This window comes from Phocoena phocoena, chromosome 4 (genome assembly GCF_963924675.1).
Source record: "Phocoena phocoena chromosome 4, mPhoPho1.1, whole genome shotgun sequence".
Taxonomy (NCBI): domain Eukaryota; kingdom Metazoa; phylum Chordata; class Mammalia; order Artiodactyla; family Phocoenidae; genus Phocoena; species Phocoena phocoena.
Window position 1 is genome coordinate 41,094,584 of NC_089222.1, and position 13,821 is coordinate 41,108,404.

The 13,821-nt window shown below is 40.1% G+C and overlaps 1 pseudogene; it reads right to left on the reverse strand.

The window, feature by feature from the left end:
* Nucleotides 1-13,123: 13,123 nt before the first annotated feature.
* On the reverse strand, nt 13,124-13,434 carry LOC136122852 (U6 snRNA-associated Sm-like protein LSm7 pseudogene; annotated as a pseudogene).
* Nucleotides 13,435-13,821: the final 387 nt, after the last annotated feature.

The following is a 13,821-nucleotide window of genomic DNA, read 5'->3' on the forward strand; positions in this document are numbered from 1 at the left end:
TCAAACTACTCAGCAAAGTTCTCGAGGTTCCGTGGAGAACCAAAGGGGCTGCCACTGCAGTGGGGGAGGGCAGAGTGGAACATTGGCTTACAGGCTCTCCATCCCCATTCCAACCAGAGCTCCACTTGTGCTTCCTCATAAAATTTATTTGGAGATAAGACTCTGGTAGATAGAATAAATTTTTTAAAAACACTGTCCTAGATTAAATCAACTATATCCCTTTCCTATCTGCAAACACTGTATTTCCTTTGTGTGAAACCCTTCCCCATCTCGCCCACTGCAAGGCTTCCTTATCAACAGTCCATGGTGGGTCCATCACATTTCAAAACCTTTCTCAAGATGCAGCTGGGTCTCACCTAACCGTCCAACCTCAGAGTTGTTCGTGTCATCTGGAGCTCAGGTCAAGTGACTGCAAGTGGGGTCAGTTTATTTCTCATTGTTAAGTTATACCCATCTGAGTTGTTTCCTTCATCCAACAAATATTTATCAATCCATTACTACATAGCAGGATCTGCGCTCAGCCCTGGAAATACAGTAGTGAACAAAACAGACAAAAGTCCTTGCCCCTTGTAGAGCTTACATTTTTTATGTGCGTGTCCTCCCCAAAGAGATTCCAAGTTCTGCAGTAGGAACTTGATCTCCTACTGGTTTTATATCCTTTTAAAGGACTTAGTAATAATAATTCAATTAAAGCCATTATAGCAAACATGACACAAAATTCATGACAAAGCTATTTCATGTCTTCAAAACCTTGGGGTTTTATTTTCTTGCTACTTGAAAATTAATTCTGAATAATAATTTATCTGCTCTCTACTTACGTTCCAGATTCTGTTTAGAATCAAAGACCCAGAATTTAAGGGGAAAAGGTAAATGACAATTATTTGCAGTTCTTTAATTCTGTAATCAGCATGATACCATTAAATTTGTCTCATACTTTTTTCTTAAATAGCTCTACTACCCTTATGAAAAGAACTTGCTTAAATTCCCAAACATACCCAACCAGTTTGCTTGATTTGCCAAAACTACAAGGAGCTTTTAGAAAGGAACAGTACTATTCCGTCAGTTCTCTTGATCCATTCCGGAGTTGAGAACATTTTTAAATTTTTTTTTTCTTACCTCACCATAGATCTAGTGAGCATGAATTTCACACTCACGTAACTCAAGCATGACTTCTGATGTCTAGCAATGCTGAGCTAATTTAGTCAGACCAATCCTCCTATTGAAAATTACTAAAAGTACTGAATAAAATATTTTTTCATCTTATTAAAAAACATCAGTAAGCCAAAACAGTAAGGCATTGCCAGGCCCAGAATAGATGAGAACAAAGAAAAGTAGGCCAAGCACTAGGAGCTGCTTTTGTTTCAAGGGCATTTGCCTATTTGGACTATGAAACTGAGCTGTGGCTTCCATGGATTCCTGGGGTGAGAGGAATGGAAATCAGAACCGAGGGCCCACCAAATGTGGAGAGTATAATAGGAGAACCCCATATTAAAGTGGAACACAGAGGTCAGCTCATCCCCTCCCACCCCACTCAGAGAGCCATGGAAAGAGTTGCTTTAATCCAGCACAGAGCAGAGCAGGAAGAAAAGAAAAGGAAACCCAGACCCCAAGAGGCTGTAACCATAGGAATATTTGAAGCCTAAAATGTACAGCCCCAAATTTGTATCACTGCCCAAAATCTAGTTTAGAGTGGTACCAGACTGTCTACTCAAGCCCCCAAAAGAAGCAAGTGCAAACTTTCTCCAGAGGAGAAATGCTCATCTTATAGAGCCTTTGAGAGTCCTCAACTTATACTTTCTCAAGTGTTATGAGCAGCACAGAATCAAAGGTAACCAAGCACACAAAGAAACAAGGCAGCAGGAGCAAGAACCAGTAGGAAGAACAGACCAGAAACTTCCAATATTGGAATTACCACGTTCAGATTATTAAAAGAAGATGCTTGTCATAGTTAAAGAAAATTTTAAAGCTTGAAAATATCTGAAAGGAGCATGAATCTATAAAATTGTCAAAGCAGTTTTTTTTAAAGGATCAAATAGAATCTCTGGAGATTAAAAAGTACAATAATTAATATAAAAAGATATGTCTATGTATAGCTGATTCACTTTGTTATAAAGCAGAAACTAACACACCATTGTAAAGCAATTATACTCCAATAAAGATGTAAAAAAAAAAAAAAGATAAATGTCTTTTTCTCCATACTTGAACTTCCTGAGCCCTTATTTCTGCTGATGTGGGAATTTCAAATGTATTGATTACATCTCCAGGTTACACTTAGTCTGCTTGGGGTAAATATTCAGTAATCAGTACTCAGTAACTCAGAACTAAATAAGTTCCAGGGCTTTGTACATCCTTGGATGGTGGTTTGGTCTGTGATTCTGGATTCTAATCCTGCTTTCTCCCCTCCTTAGACATTCATTGACCTCTGTCCTCAGTTGTGCCCACCATCAAAGCCCCCGCACTCACTTCTGCACTCTGTTCACTCAGATAACTCTTGTTCGTCCCAACTATAAGTCCTAGCCTGTGCCTCTAGAAAACATGGAAAATTCCCAGCTGCTGGGCTACCTTCTGGGGCCATACAATCTCCATGGGACAGCCTCAGGTCCTCTCTGCCTAAAACCTCACCTAGGGAGCTCTATTTTTCCAGACAAGAAGTGGGGCAAAAATCCCCTCTGAGTCAGATCCAAACTTTTCTGGACATTTTGTCTTCCACGACCCCACTCCCCTCCCTACCCAGACTCAAGCAGAATGGGAAAGAGAGGCTCTCTTTTCTCCTCTCCCTCTCTGCCAAGCTTCTCATCCATCCCAGAAATGCTTCTGTCTCCTCTCACACTGCAGGAAAATATTCTGTGCTTATTGAAGAATTTTTTCCTGTTTTATGTTTATTGTATCAAGTCTATGCTCTGAGACCTCCATGCTTTGTCTTGATATTCAAACTTTTGGAATGGAAACCATAAACAAATAATAACATAAAAAATTTTCTCTTATCAAGAATCTTGCTCTCAGCATTGAAAGCTCTGGCTTTGAAGACTGTCTTTGAAAACTCAAAGCTAAGAGTATGACTGTTTTTACCAGCTTGTGTTCTCCCTTCTCTAAGACGTATATTTCTCTCAGGCTGAGAGTAAAGGGAAATGACTGAGAAGGAAAAATACAGTCAGTAATATTTCAAAATATTATTCTGCTGCATCAACAACTTTTCTTATCCAGTCTCTACAAAAAGAAAATGTGTTTAACAATGAACTTGGTATAACAAAATTATCCTGCGGCAAGAATGTGTGGGCCATAGAGTTTTGTTATATAAGGATTCGATCAGCCCATAGGTTTCAAGAGCAGGCCACTGGCAAATTGTATTAATTTACCATGCATTTCTCATAACACAGGTCAAAAATAGTGTTATTGAGATAACAGAAGATTTGGAACAAAGATATATTTACTTTGGCTAGTAGCTATGAAGATAGAATCCATTTTCTTTTAATCTCAAAATTAAGAGGGCTATACTGTTACCATGATTATGTCACCCCTAAATGTCATTAGGGAGGGTTTTGTTTTTTAATGAGAAGTCATGCCATACATTGACAGTTCAAAAATGACTCTATTCATCGCCTAAAAATATTACAACATTTATCATTATTAAAAATAATTTGGGTTTCATTGAAGAGTAACAGTTTTTCACAAAAATTCTAAGATCTTTCTTTCCTTTGAGGATAAAAATATATAGAAAGGGAAGCAGGTGAAATCTGCCAACTTTATATTTGGAAAGAAATACAGAGATGATTTTCCTGCCAGCAGTCTTGGATATAAACCAAGTAGATAAAGTTATCAGAAAGGATTAATTGGGTCCCAACATACGTAAATGAGCTGCCACTCTTGGTATGCTGACCATTAATGTTTTAGACTAGGGAGTACAGTCCCTCTTTCAGCTAGAATTGAAATGTTCCCGAAGACCAACTGGAAAACACATTAAGAATACACTGGAATATCCGTAAGTTTTTTAGCATATCTCTGATTGTAACTACTGATAGAGCCCATATCAGTCCTATGGAATCCGCCTCTATTCTGTACATCTGTATTTAAAGCAAACAACAACAAAATCCTCCCATTATCAGAGATTTAGCTATGAAAAAAGGATTCACCTAGAGCTGAAATTTACAAAAACAAAACTATAGAACCTTCCCATTCTTAAGATTTCAGTTTAATAAGTTTTTGAGACTGTTTTTGAAAAGTGAATCTATCCATTATTAAGTCATTTACAGAGTGTTAAGAGTTCAGGGTACATGTATCATGAAGGTCAGTGCTATGGTTTCCACAGCAACTATAGCTCTGTCTCACTTGACTCCTCACTTTGTGCTTTATTCAGCCTGTGGTAGTAAATTCAGGCCCATGGTGAGTACAAGTAGGTGAGTATACGCACACACGCACACCTGTGTATAGATAAGGTCTCCTCTGTAAGACCTGGGTTTTCCTTTCCATCATGTCATGATATACTTAACCTTTAAGCTTGGAATCAACAGAGCCTTTTGCAGGCCTTTCAATTCCCAGGCATTGTAGTAAAATACTTTTATAATGAGAATTATGACCTCTGGCATATTTTTTTAAAAGTTAAATGATCACATGTTCAAATAACCCAAATCTGCTAAGTTTACAACTAAGAGACCTGTCACTGATTCAAGAAAAGAGTCTTCTCTTGGGCCCACTGCTAATTCCAGGAATGAGATTGATAGAATAAGGGAATATTTCAGCTCAATCTTCCTTGAAACCAGGTATCTGGGGTTAACACAACAGCACTTCAGTTCCATCCAATTGAGCTGCTCAATTGCTTTGAGATTCTTGATAGATTGGTTGATTGGGCTAACTGTATCTATCACAGCAGGCCCCAGTGCTTGAATGCTTGCTGTGTAGTGCAATTAACAGGCCACCAAGTTATTTAGAAGACTTGTCCCCACCGTGAAAGACAAGCTCCATCCCCAAAATTCTAGAGCTTCTTGCTCCACAGTTTTTGTGGCAAGAATTCCTCCTAACGGAAACCACTGTTTGCACCTTTGGTGTTCATTTATGAATACATCCAACAAATATTTGTAGAGTGCCTACCATATGCAAGGGGCTGCACTGGGCAGTATAGGCCCTATGTTGACCCTGTCTTAAGTGCCTTGAACGGGGGTCTGAAAAGGACCCACAGCAAAGTGAACAGTGTTAAATGTTCTCACTCTTAGGTCGTTCTCAGCTACCAAACCCTTAATATGACTTTAGCATAGCCACTGCCATGTTTTTCTCTTCCATTCCAGGCTTTCATTTACCTCCCCAGGTAGTGCCCTACTATTTTTTTTTTTTTGGCCGTGTTGGGTCTTCGCTTCTGTGTGCAGGTTTTCTCTAGATGTGGCAAGTGGGGGGCTACTCTTCGTTGCAGTGCGCAGGCTTCTCACTGCGGTGGCTTCTCTTGCTGCGGAGCACGGGCTTCAATAGTTGTGGCATGTGGGCTCAATAGTTGTGGCACACAGGCTTCGTTGCTCTGCAGCATGTGGGATCTTCCCAGGTCAGGGCTCGAACCCGTGTCCCTTGCATTGGCAGGTGGATCCTTAACCGCTGTGCCACCAGGGAAGTCCCCCTGCCCTGCTACTGATCCATCCTCCAGAGTCCCCACTCTTCCTTATTCTCCGTGTCCTTTCCTCTTACCAAATAAATCACAACTTGATACCCACTTTCATCTCAATCCTCCCTCCCAGCTTCTCACACCCAGCATCTCCAGCCCTCATCTAGTTTCCTTTTTTTCTTCCTTCATTCCTCTCTCACTGAGGATTTCGAAGTCTTCATAGGACAGGGAGATCCAAGGCACCATGTGGCTTTTGTCTCAATAGTTCAGGGCCTGATAGGGTTCAAGGAGTTAGTTTGGGACTCAAGAGTTGAGCCTCCTTGGCTACATCCTGGTTAAATAAGCACTCTGGTATTGGTATGAATGTCTCCATGTCCCATACAAGCCATTACCATTTTTATCTTCCCCCCGAACCAGCCTGAACTTACAGAGAAAAGACACCATGTATAAATTCACCCAAACCAGAATCCTAGGAATGATTGAAGGCCCTCCCTGCTCACTAACCCTTCCTTATCCCCTCCGTCACCAAGCCCTATGGGTTTATCTTCACTGTCACTGCCTTATTTAGGTTCTTATCACCTCTGGCCTGAATTATTGCCCTACCCCCTCACTGATTAGTCCAATCTACCACCACCCACCACTACACACCATACTGGTGCCCCCACCTCCATCCATCAAATTCATCCCTCCAAAAGCAACCATGGAATTTTTTCCAAAATATATTGTCACTTCTTGGCCTGAATCCCCACAGCTTTCAGAATAACATTCAAACTGCTTGGTTTATGACACATGGTTCATGATCAGATCTTGCTTCCATTAGTAGCTTCCTTTCCCAGCAACCTACCATCCACCCATGCACTCTTTATTCCAACCGTATAGAACAGCGTGTGGCTTCTGTAACTTCTGCTGATTCACACCTGCGCTCTATCACATGTACCGCCTCCTCCTGGAATGCCCTTCTTCTCATCGTAGGGGAGGAAAAATTAATTTTCCCCCTGTCCTTCTAACTTCTCAGCCGTAACAAAAGGCAGATTAATAAAAGCAAACAAGTTTATTAACATGTATACAGGAGAGATGCCCAGGGAAAAATAAGTTAACTCTCAAAGAGGTGGCTTTAGAATCCAGGCTTAAATACCATCTCAAGCTTAAAAAAATAAAAAATGGTGTGGAGGAGGCCAGTTATGGGGAGATGGCCATGAGCAGGAGGGTTTGTTATGTAGATTTACATTCTCCATTCTACATTTAAATCTACATTCATGAGAGTTTCTGGTGATTTAGAGTCCTCTTTCTCTCCCTGGTAGGGAAAGGGAAAGAAAGAGAGAGAGAGGCTCTAATAAATGGAGATTTCCTTTATACATATAAATTTCCCTTACCAAAGGGTAACTTCTACTCTGTTTTCAAAGCTTTTCCTCTGTCTGCTGTTTCTTAAAATAGTCAGCTCAAAATAACTCTGCCAAAAGGGCACATTTTGGGGTGGCGTACTTTACCACCCTTCACCATGAATAGTCAAATTAACTCTCATTGATCTTACTGATCCTTCAGAGTCCATGTACTGTGTGTTGTGCCCTGTGCTAAGAGCAGTGTATGTGTTCCTTGAACCGTAACTCCAATTTAGATGTCCTTCATTTGAGCTCCTAAGCATTCTATGAATACCTCTATTAGAGCATCAATCATAGATAACATTCATTTTGTCAGCCTCATTCATTTCTTCAACCAATATTCATTTACCATATATCATACGATAGTGGGCAACTTAGACAAGTTTTCTACTCTCCAGTTCTTATAGTCTAGGAAGGAAGAAAGACACCTAAGAAATAACAATAAAGTGGGTAAGTGTCATGGGAGAGAAAGTGGAAGGTTCTGCAGGTTATGGGGCTCTGAACACCAGCCAGAAGGTCAGAAAAGGCTTCTCTAGGGAGCCGTCCTTCAGCTGAGGCTGAGGCATGTTCTAGGCAAAGTGTCAGCCCGTGGAAGACCTAAAAATGAGAGAGCACATGCATTTGTAGTGAAAGGAGTTCACCACAAACGGAGACAGTCTGGCAAGACACCAAGTTGGAGAGGCAGTAGAGGCTTGGGAGAGTGGAGGGCTGTGGAAGCCATTTTAAGGGATTTAGGTTCTTATCCCCCAAATAATGGGAAGGCCATTGATCAGAATAAGATAAGAAGGGAGTGACATGATCAGACTTGCCTTTTAGAATGATCGCTGTGGCAGCCCATGAGAATGGAGTGGTTGGGGGTATCAGGAAGAGGTTAAATGCAGGGACACGAATTAGGACACTGTTACTAATCCAAATGAGAGATGATAGTAGACGAAACTAGATAGTACTGGTAGGGGTGAAGAAATGTGGACAAATTTTAAAGCTGCTTGGGAGGTAGAATTGACAGGATTCATTGACTTATTAGAAAAAAAGACATGAGGGAGAGGGAGTCAGGGATAATCCCAAATTTCTGGATTTAGAGGATCGTAGGTATCGTTCCGATAATTGGGAATGTTTGGATGGAGAGGCAGTTTTAAGAGAAAGAAAAAAGCTCAGTTTGGGACACATAGATTTTGAGGGAAACTAACAAGTAAAGTTGTCCAGTGGACATTTGAATATGCATGGACCTAAAGTTCAGAGAAGAAGTTGAAGACCGGTCTGGAAATGGACATCTGAAAGTCACTAGCATATATGTTGTAATTAATTAAGGCCAAGAGGATGAATATGATGCCATTAAACAGTAGGTCTAATGAGGCAAGAGCCATACATTATTCACCTCTGTATCACCAGGGTCTAACGTCATGCCTGAAACCAAGTAGGTGCTTTGATCATTTTATTGAATGAATGAATGAGTCAATGAATGAATGTGAGTGAATAACTGAATGAACAGTGTGAAATACAACCAAGTTTAATTCAAAAAACTGTCTGAATATAAAATATTGAAAGATTAAAATTATTATGGTATTAATATGCACCAACCAAGTTTTTAGAACAACAGTACTGGAATGGATAATCTAGGGGAAAATGTTGCATAGAATAATAACTACTCTGAAGACAAATCAAATGCATTTCATTTGTACAAATTAAAGCACAGTTACAGTCCCAAAATTACCAAAGCAGATTGCAAATGCTATTTTATTATCAATATTTATACGTGTCTGTGATGGTGCAATTCAAATTTGATAATCATATTTGTCTGTGCATAATGATTAGCAAGAGACAGGTTAAAGGGATGGTGAAAGAGAAGCAAAAGCGAGCAACCTTTAAACCTCACCTTTGGCGTCACACAGACCTCCTTGCAGCAGTGGCCTGTCATGGTGCCTTGCTTTCCATTTTCTACTTGCTCCACTCACAGATCTTAAATGTGAAGATACAGCAAAACTCCTCTTGTGTATTATAGTGGTAATTTTCTAATGATTTTCAAAGGGAACTCTTCGAATCTTTTTGTTCTTTCATTGAACATAGCATTTAAATATAGGAACACAGTCTCTGGAACCAAACCCTGTCTACCAGCAAGGGAAACGGATGTTGGCTCCACTACTGAAAGACTCTGTCCCCGCTACTTTGTAAGCATGTCTCTTTTTTTTCTGTTGATTCTTTCATTTCATCAGAAAGCCTAGGAAGTACAACTGAGAGATTTTTATTTTCGATTTCTGTCTCATAATCCCAGTCATTAGTACAAGGCCAAAAGATAAATCTCAAGTGAGTCGTTATCAAATGCATACACAGTAGAGGGAAAACATCCCTGCCAAAGGCAGACACGGGTGCACATTGCAATGCACCTTTTCAGTAGGTGGAGGAGCCCAGAGAAGGTTGTTTGACCTGCCTGGGCCTCAGTGATCTCATCTGTAAAGTGAGGGATTGGATTTGGTTACTTCTAAGACCCCATACTAGCTCTATAATTTTATTATTTTATTATACCCTCAGGAACATTTTATTATTTTAAACTATGTAGACTTTATTAAATTTGACTTTGCTTCATCATTTTATTATATCTGTTCTCTATTAAATACCATTTTATGATATACTGACTATGTCTCCATGGCTGGTGGAAACTAAAGGGCTAGAGACATAGGATGAGCAATGGGGATGTGACGACACTAACCATAGTGCTTCCATTCTTTGGGTGTTTACGTGGGCCAGGCATTGGCCTAGGCATTTGCTCTACCTCATTTAATCTTCACAGCAATCCCATATAGCAAGTATTAATATCCCCTTTTTATAGAAGATGAAACTTACGCTTGTATGTATTGATAACTTGGCAGCTAGAAAGTGGTACAGCTCAATTACAACCCCAGGTGTGCCTGCGTCCAGAGCCTCTGCTCTTAACCACTATGTTAGATCTGGATTTCTGGCTGGGTCACATTCTGAAGGTTGGCGTGAACCCAGTAAAACCAGGTAGCACTTGGGGAAGAGAGTTAAACGGAGCCATTGTGGGTGCTTATCACAAAATACAGACTTGAGAGGTAAGCAAGGGAGAGAAAACTAAAATTGTGCTGGAGGATTGTTCACGTTGTGGTTGTAAGGCTACATGATAATGTCACGTCCAAGAGGAGAGGCAAGAATAGACATGGGAAAATGAACAGTGACATGGGTAACCTGTAGAATCTTAGCAGAATTCCCTCCAAGTCTTCATCATTATGGCCAGATACAGCAGGATCATGTGGAAATTCTCCTTTAATAGTACTAGTGGTGGCATAAGGAAATAGAGTGAAAGTATCCATAAAACAATGGAAATGGACCCCAGGAAACAGATGGCAAGTAGTTTGCGCTCAAGAGAAGCACATTAGAGAAGCTTTCTGAATTGGTCAAAGAAGGAAAGGAGAGGTGGAGAAGATGCACTGGGCAGAGATCTCATGTGCCTAATACTTAGACTAGGAAATACAACAGGCGTCATTGGGACTGGTGTTCTGTAATGCCAGGCCATCTTGAGTCACTTGGTGAAGCCCTCAGAGGCAGCCACACCCACTGTTTAGAAAGACTTTAATCTTAACAAAAGGTGATTTAGAACATCAAAAGTAAGTGGATTGCTTTCATCAGAAAAATGCAATTGGTTCTTATAAAGTATTCTTGCTTTTTAAAAAAAATTAATCTGAATCTAACCAAACCTCTATATTAGTTATCAGTTTATAGCAAATGGAGGGGATAGAGAAACAAGTTAAATGATACCACAAGGAAGTAGTCAGCCAAATTTTATATTTTATAAAATCCAGTTTCTCCAACCACAAATGTCCCAGTTTCTCCAACAGACTAATGGCATGAAATAAGGGGAGATAAATGGAAAAAAAGATACTTAGATCTTAATTTAGAAATAAGTAATTGGTGTAAGAATACAACTTGTAGTCATTTCAAGGAAGTAATTGGACAATAGAGTACGTGTGTTTATGTGGGTTTCCACTGCTCTGTTGTTTGTAATGGTGGAAATACAGTGCTTCCACTGAAAAGGATGCAGTATTGAGACAGAAAAGTAAAGTAAGAGGGAGGAAAAAAAGCAGGGTACAGGCAGTATGGACCATATGCATGGTATGGTAATCAGAAAACCTAGATTTTAATGTAAGGCTAGTTCCCACTGTTAGACCTTGAGCAAATCAACCTCTCTGAGACTCTACTTCCTCATCTTAAAATAAGTTATAGTTCCTATCTCATAGAGGTGCTATGAGAATTAAATTTAATAATGTGAGGCACAAAGCTTGGCAGAGTAAACATTTGCTATATCCTCCTAGAATATACACCAGACTTTCTAGAGTGGTCATGGCTCTCTAGAGAGGAAATTATGGATTTTTTCCCTTTTCTGTTTTAGTTAGAATTTCATTGTCATTCAACTCTAAAGTTTTTGTCATTTTCATCGTAAGAATACATGTGTGTATCCTTCGAAAATATTAATAAACTTTATTTCTTAGAGCACTTTTACGTTCACAGCAAAATTGAGAAGAGAGCACAGCGTCTCCACACATCCCCTGACTGCACACACATAACAAAATCCCCCACTATCAACACTATGTCCTTTTTGAACCATGAGTTAGTTAGGTCTGATTTTTAATTTTCAAATAACTGGGAATTTTTAACAGATAATCTGATATTTAGTTGCACCATCATCAGAGAAAATGGTTTGTATAATCTTGATTCAATAAGAATTTAAACTTTCACTTTCCTATATAACCTAATACATGGTAAATATTTGAAAAGAAAGCGTATTTTCCATATGCAGGAGTCTATATATTTTCGATATGCTCTGTCATTCTTTAACATATATTTTTAAATCTCTGACTACAACTGTGGATTTGTCCATTTTTCTTGTAATTTTTCTTGTGTTTTAAAGGTTATATAGCAACCCTCTTAATCCTGATTGATCTTTTTTGCCTCCTGTTCTATTTTGCTATGTGAACTATTTACATAAGGTAGCACAGGAGAAGTGATAGTGAGATGGGAAGACTTCCAGCAGTGCAAGATTCAGAACGCAGAAGGGTGTAGTGGTTACTGGCATGTTCCTTGGATAAAGACTGGTCTAGACTGAAGTCCAGGCTTATCATGTCTAAGCTTCAGTGTACTCATCTGTACAATGTGGCTGATGACAGTAACGGTACCCACTCCAATCCAAACTCGCATCTGGTGGTGCCTTAGGCTAAAGGTCGGGGCATTGCAGAATCCTGAAAAATTTCCTGAAAGTCGTAACTGGGAAACAAATCAGTGTTGACTTGAAATAATGCATGAGCTTAAGAGAGCTTACCTACTTGTAGTAATGAAAAGGGAATTATAAAAAATCATTTCCTAGCTAAACTGAAATCCTCAGGGGGTCATTGTAGTGCCACTGGTCAGTGTTCTTGAATCCTTGGTTCATCACCAGTTTTCAGAGGCACTAGAGGAGCTGAAGAAATCACCTGATTTCTGTTTGATTTTATCACATGCTCCATAGGCAAAGTGAAAGCTTTCCTCAGTTCTCACTTTGTGAGTAAATTCTGACTAAACCAAGGTAATTTGTTAATTCAGTCATAATATTTCTGATAACCCAAGAAACTATAATAATCTAAATAATAATGGGATTTCACTTAATGCCTGTTCCTTTTACTTTCTTACATAAATTAAGACCCTCTGTCCATCTTTTCTCCATGAAAGTACATAAAGCCAAACCTAATCTTCTCCTGACAGAACACATCCATAAAAATGAGCTTTGAAGTCTGCAGATCGCTAAAAGGAATGTTCTGCCTGGAACGGACAGTTTATAATAGTTGTGAACGTTTAACTTTCCAAAGTGTCCACAAGATTTGATAGCTTTATCCAGCTCTAAAAAAAACATACCCTTCTCTGGCCCTCATTTATCTAGAGATCATTTCAGTTTATTAGCAAATATTTGTGCTCTGCTATGTGCCAGGCACTGTTCTAGGCTTTGGGGAAACAAAAAGTGGTTAAGACATGGTCCATGGTGAAGGGAATCCTAGTCTGTTTAGTAAACAAGCAAAGCAATGAATTAATACATTCATTTTACAAAAACATAAGCTATACAAAAAGGAAAGTTCCGTTCCTACGGGTGGCCTGAGTCCTGGGGGAGGGGCGGCCCCGGCCGCTAGGCATCTTGCTGCTGGATGAAGGGCTGGGGATGGCTTTCATGCCGTCCTGCGGGCGGATGAGCACCACAGAGGTGCCCCTGCACACCACCAGGCCCAGCTGCCGGGTGTCCTCTGTGAGCTCGTACTGGTCGTCATGGTCTCTCATGTACTCGATGGTGCCGTCCAGCACGAGGCTGAGCAGCGGGTCAAACCCTCTCAGGATTCCACTGGCTTCTCGGCCTCCTTAGAACTTCACTAGGATCGTCTTGTCAATGTATTTGGACAGGTCCAAGATGCTCTCCTTCTTTTTCTTCTCTTTGTCCGCCATCTTGCCCGGCCGCGTCGCTGCCTATCTAGGTTTATATCAGAGGTTGAAAACAGGTAAGCTGAAGACGTTTGACCCACGTAGCATTTTTGTTTTTAATCCAGAAATTTCAAATAGAAATATGAGTTTTGGGGTTGTCGGGAAGAGTCAACAAATGTGAAAGAATGGCACTTTGGACTAACTTTCCTGTATGGCTGCTGTTAACCAGAATTAAGAAGCCCTGCGCCCTTTAGAAGGGACACATACTCCCTCAGGCCAGCCTGCTTCACATACTTGGGTTATCTGTCTGGCTGCGGGAGGAAGGAAGCCTGTGACCTTGATCTTTACCAAATAATCACAAACAAGGTGGTTTGCTGAGTACCAGTGATCACTCGCACAGCACTTATAATC